Source organism: Rattus rattus, chromosome X (genome assembly GCF_011064425.1).
Source record: "Rattus rattus isolate New Zealand chromosome X, Rrattus_CSIRO_v1, whole genome shotgun sequence".
NCBI classification, from domain to species: Eukaryota; Metazoa; Chordata; class Mammalia; order Rodentia; family Muridae; genus Rattus; species Rattus rattus.
Window position 1 is genome coordinate 37,259,825 of NC_046172.1, and position 6,341 is coordinate 37,266,165.

The following is a 6,341-nucleotide window of genomic DNA, read 5'->3' on the forward strand; positions in this document are numbered from 1 at the left end:
CCTGTACCAAAGAAGCTGAGGAGCTGCTGGCGCCTTTAAGATCAGCTCGTGCAGACGCTCACCCCCGGGCAGCTTCTCCAGCTGACCTAGACACCTGGCTACAGGTACAGGGCTCCAAGGGCTGATTGAAACTTCTTTTTATTCATTTATTCCTTTTTTGAAACGAGTTAAAATCAAATCAAGGTGTGAACGACCAGCAGATAAAGTTTTTACCATTTTCTCTTTTGAACATGAAACGTAAAACATTTAAGCAACAAGAAACAAAAACCACAGACATAAACTGACATACATGGACAGCTTGGTGCACCAAGGACAGACAATAGACAAAAGGGGAAAAACTAGAAATTAGTGGTGATTAAAAAGAGACCAGCATCCTTGAGGTGAAATCTTTTGGGAAGTGATTCCTGAGAGTCAGCATACAGAAGCTGGACTCCAGAGGCAGCCAGATTTGTAACTCAAGCTGGCAGCTGGACTTGGTAATGTGTAAGAATCACCCAGGTGGTACTCGTTTTGAAGGCATGAAGAGTCATGGAGAGCAGCTAAGACTTAGCACAGTGAGAAGCCAAGAGAGGCCATTGTTGAAAATGCAGCTCAGTGGCAGTTGATGAACAGTCCAGAACTGGAAGGGTCATGACAAAGAAGTTTATTCTTGTGAGTAAGGGAGTCTATGAGAAGCTTTTGGTGAAAGCATAGCCGAGTTGGAGCAGAAGGCCCCAGCATTTTGGAGATGCTAGTACCATGGGATAACCAACAAGAACAGCAACAGCAGTGATGGAGTGGAGTCTGCCTGGTTCTGGAAGACAATCTGTGTGCTGTAGAGGGTAGAGTCAGAGAGGTAACCAGAACCACTTGGAGGAGCCCAGAATATCATGAGTTAATCTCAGACATTGAATGCTGAGTTATTTCTACTTTTGGAGTTTTGCTTTGAGTTGATTGTGACTGTGCCCTGATTCTTCCCTCTTTGAAGTAAAAAAAAATATTTAACTTAATTTTGATTTGACAGGAGACCACAGTAGAGAGACTGTGAATATTAAAAGACTTTGGATCTTTAAAGAGATTACTATTTTTAAGAGACTGATTTTTAAAAAAAAAATAAATTTAGTTTACATCCTGACCACAGTTTCCTCTCCCTCTTTTCCTTCCATTCCCTATCCCAACCTGCCCTCCCATCCTATCCACTCTTCCTCAGTTCCTCTTCAAAAATGGGAAGCCTCCCATGAATATCAACCAGCCATGGCATATCAAGTTGCAGTAAGACTAGGCACCTCCTCTTCTATTGAGGCCAGACAAGGCCACCCAATAGAGGGAAAAGATCCACCAAAGGCGGGCAACAAAACAGAAACAGTCCCTGCTCCCACTGTTAAGAATTCCACAAGAAGATCAAGCTACACAACTCTACGTGTGGAGGGCCTAGATCAGTTCCATATAGGCTCCCTGATTGGTGGTTCGGAGACTGAGTTTTTTAAAGTGTTTGAAGACTGGGACTTTTAAAATTTAGAATGTTTATATTGTAATGTTGATATTAGTGTGTAGTCTTGGGGAAGAACAAGAAATTGGAGGTTATGGCTTAACAGTGTTGTGTTTGTGTGCCAAGTTGACAAGGGGGTCAGTTGTGCTGGCTAGTTTCATATCAACTTCACACAATGTAGATTTATCTGAAAGGAGGGAGGTCCCCATTAAGAAAATGCCTCCCTGCCCCCCAATGAAAAGAAAAAAGAAAAAGAAAATGCCTCCATAAGATCCAACTGTAAGGCATTTTCTTAATTAGTGATTGATGGGGGAGAGTCCAGCCCATTGCAGGTGGTACCATCCCTGGGCTGGTGCTCCTGGGTTATATAAGAAAGCAGACTGAGCAAGCCATGGGAAGCAAACCAACAACCGAAACCCCACATCTATGGCCCCTGCATCAGTTCCTGCCTCCAAATCCTTTCCCTGTTTGAGTCCCTGTCCTGACTTCCTTTGCTGATGAACAGTGATTGGAAGTGTGAACCAAATAAATTCTTGCTCTTGGTCAATGTGTTTAATCACAGCAACAGAAACCCTAAATGCTGTTCTCACTCTCTGATTACCTTAAGGGTGTGGGGTAGAATTATCTATGTACTTCATATGTAATATAGTAACCAGTAAAGATCCAGGTAAAAAAAATAAGAATCCTCAATCAATAAATACAAAACATGTTCCATATGCAGAACTGACTTACTATAGAAATGGAGACTCACAATAGACATAATCTTAATTTCCAGTAAACAATTTATGTTTCAATCTTCCTGTAGTCTGAAATCACTACCGTAAATGTCTTATAAATTTAGAAAGTCTTCTTCATTTAAAAACATCATCTTCATGTTGAGTTATACATGGATGATAGGACTATGTCATGAGAATATCCCATGGCCCAACATTGGCTAGCTCTGCCAATCAGAGAGGTGCAGCCACCAAGCCATAGCCATTGGCACCCTCACAATGGTTGTTGGGCTAAAGCAGTAAGGACCTCTCTGTGAATTTCATTCTAGTGGTCAGTGAGACACAGAGTATGATTCCTTGCCTGTGTTTTGTTGTCTTTTTAAATTTTATTATTTTTATGTTTGGTGATTTAAAATTTGAATCCAGAGATGAGCATAAGATGGATTTCTTGCATGAAAATATGAGAAGACCAAGAAACTAATGAAACTAGATTTTGTATAGTTTTTTCTTCTAGTATAATATGAATAAATTTTTATGTATTATTAGTTCTTTGAGAATTTTTTATTAGATTAGTCTTATGGCGATATAGGTGATTTGGCCTTGTAAAGTCAGGAGAAATCAGAATGTTCATTAGTATAACTAAATTTGGTATGTGAACTGAAGCATAGTGGGGCTGATAGAGAAGAAGAGTGAATTAGAATGAAAAAAAAATAATTGAGTTGCAGGGTGGACATGAATCTGTGTGAGGGTGATTGACTTCAGTGATTTGTTGCTTGAGTAAAGGGCACCCATATTGAGCCATTAGAATTGATTGATTGGTCTGCTTTACTGAAAAGCAAACCAAGAGAAAAAAACACTTATGTTGGTTCTGCAGGATAATGGGTTGAAATATTATGGACACGAGGGAGAGGCATGAATGGGTAACTGCAGGCAGGCTGTGTTAAGGTTGAAGTCATCAGATTTTCAGCCAGCCATGACCTCTATATTTTTTTAAATCAGAGAGTCACAGTCATGGAGACATTCTAGCTGAATTACCAGGGCAAGTACCTGGAAGGATCTAAGAGTGTCAGTTATCTGACAAATAGTAAAGGCTGAAAGATTTTAAGAAGCCATGCTCTCCCATCTCCCTCCCCCTGCTTCTATAAAGGTGCTCACCCACCCACCCACTCCCTCCCTCCAGCCTCCCCACCCTGGCATTTCCCTCCCTGACATTCCCCTATACTGGGGAAATGAGCCTTCACAGGACCAAGGACTTTTCCTTCTATTGATGCCTGGCAAGGCCATCCTTTGCTACATATGCTGCTGGAGCCATGGGTCCCTCCATGTGTACTCTTTGGTTTGTAGTTTATTCCCTGGGAGCTCTAACGGTCTGATTGGTTGATATTGTTGTTCTTCCTATGGGGTTGTAAACCCCTTCAGCTCCTTCAGTCCTTTCTCTAACTCCTCCATTGCGGTTCCTGTGCTCAGTCTGATGGTTGGCTGCAAGCATCCTCATCTGTATCAGTAAGACTCTGGCAGAGCCTCTCAGGAGACAGCTATATCAGGCTGTCAACAAGCTTTTCTTGGCATCAGAAAATAGAGACTGGGATAACATTTGAAATGTAAATACATAAAATATCCAATAAAAATAAATATATTTTTTTAAAAAGCCATGCCTACCACTGAAATAAACTAAGTCCTCAGAAACAGTAGATCAGAGGCATTCCAATGCCATCATGACTATGGACTACAACAAGCCTTAGACCAGTGTTTCTCAACCTCTGGGTCACAACCCCATCGGGGTTGTATATCAGATATCCTATATATCAGATATTTACATCACAATTCATAACAGAAAATTATAGTTACAAACTAGCCATGAAAATAATTTATGGCTGGGGGTCACCACAATATTAGGAGCTGCATTAAATGGCCACAGCATTACAGAGGTTGAGAACCACTGCTATAAGAAGAAGGGTAGGAACAGCTTAGGCGGAAAAATGTGGAAAGCAGGCATGAGCAACTGATGAGGTGGGCACTCAGCCCTCTTACTAGGTACCTGGCTATAATGTTCTTTAGCTATGAGCATGTGTTCACTTATCCCTTTCAGAACATCAGTGGATGTGCAAAAAAAAAAAAAAAAAAAAAAAAAAAAAGTCATTCTGGAACCGCTAGACAATATCAGGGTGCTGACTTCTTTTTAGACAGGCTTGGCTATGTAGGGCTTCAGTTATAGTAGGCTAAAGGTAATTCCTGGGTTTGTGAGCACATAAGGCCTCTATATTATGGGCCACACTAATCTTTATATGTCTTGTACTGTAGCGAGGCTGCTGCTCCTAATTAGGTGCTGTGTAGGTGAGGCTGGGCCCAGATGAGTTTCTCCTATCTGAAATGAAAGACCTAGCTGTTCAACCAAAGCATTCAGTTCTCTGTAAAAACACTGTGAATTGGTGAAAGAAGATACAATAAAGACAGTTTCCAAACACAGACCATAAAAATAGAGCTATTTAAACATTATAAAATGTCATTAGCTTTTATCCAGGCATGCTGGCACATACCTTCAACCTCACCACTCAGGAGGCAGTGACATTTCTGTGAGTTCAAGAGCAACCTGGTCTATATGGTAAGCTCAGGGGCAGCCAGTGTTACATTTATCTAATTAGACTTTATCATGATTAAGATTATATTCTTAAGATTTAGATTCTAAAAATGTTACAATGCTAACATTAGTGAGTTCTCAAAAATATTAAATAACTTGATTCTCTTTTTTTATTTTTTTCATCTTTAACTTGGATATTTCTTATTTACATTTCGATTATTATTCCCCTTCCCGGTTTCCGGGCCAACATCCCGGGGACCTCTCCCCCTCCCCTTCTATATGGGTGTTTCCCTCCCCATCCCCCCATTACCGCCCTCCCCCCAACAATCACATTCACTGGCGGTTCAGTCTTGGCAGGACCAAGGGCTTCCCCTTCCACTGGTGCTCTTACTAGGCTATTCATTGCTACCTATGTGGTTGGAGGCCAGGGTCAGTCCATGTAGTCTTTGGGTAGCTCTGGTTGTTGGCATTGTTGTACATATGGGGTCTCAAGCCACTTCAAGCTCTTCCAGTCCTTTCTTTGATTCCTTCAACAGGGGTCCCGATCTCAGTTCAGTGGTTTAATGATGGCATTCACCTATGTATTTGCTGTATTCTGGCTGTGTCTCTCAGGAGAGATCTACATCTGATTCCTGTCGGCCTGCACTTCTTTGCTTCATCCATCTTATCTAGTTTGGTGACTGTATATGTATGGGCCACATGTGGGGCAGGCTCTGAATGGGTGTTCCTTCTGCCTCTGTTCTAAACTTTGCCTCCCTATTCCCTTCCAAGGGTATTCTTGTTCCACTTTTAAAGAAGGAGTGAGGCATTCGCATTTTGGTCATCCTTCTTGAGTTTCATATGTTCTGTGCACCTAGGGTAAATTGAGCATTTGGGCTAATATCCACTTATCAATGAGTGCATACCATGTGTGTTTTTTTGTGATTGGGTTACCTCAATCAAGATGATATTTTTCAAGTTCCATTCATTTGTCTAAGAATTTGATGAAGACATTGTTTTTAATAGCTGAGTTGTATTCCATTATGTAAATGTACCATATTTTCTGTATCCATTCCTCTGTTGAAGGGCATCTGGTTCTTTCCAGCACTGGCTATTATAAATAAGACTGCTATGAACATAGTGGAGCACGTGTCTTTGTTATATGTTGGGGCATCTTTTGGGTATGTGCCCAAGAGAGGTATAGCTGGATCCTCAGGCAGTTCAATGTCCAATTTTCTGAGGAACCTCCAGACTGATTTCCAGAATGGTTGTACCAGTCTGCAATCCCACCAACAATGGAGGAGTGTTCCCCTTTCTCCACATCCTCGCCAGCATTTGCTGTCACCTGAGTTTTTGATCTTTGCTATTCTCACTGTTGTGAGATGAAATCTCAGGGTTGTTTTGACTTACATTTCTCTTATGACTAAAGATGTTGAACATTTCTTTAGGTGTTTCTCAGTCATTTGGCATTCCTCAGCTGTGAACTCATTGTTTAACTCTGAACCCCATTTTTAATAGAGTTTTTTGTCTCCCTGTAGTCTAACTTGTTGAGTTCTTTGTTATTTTGGATATAAGCCCTCCTTATCAGTTGCAGGATTGGTAA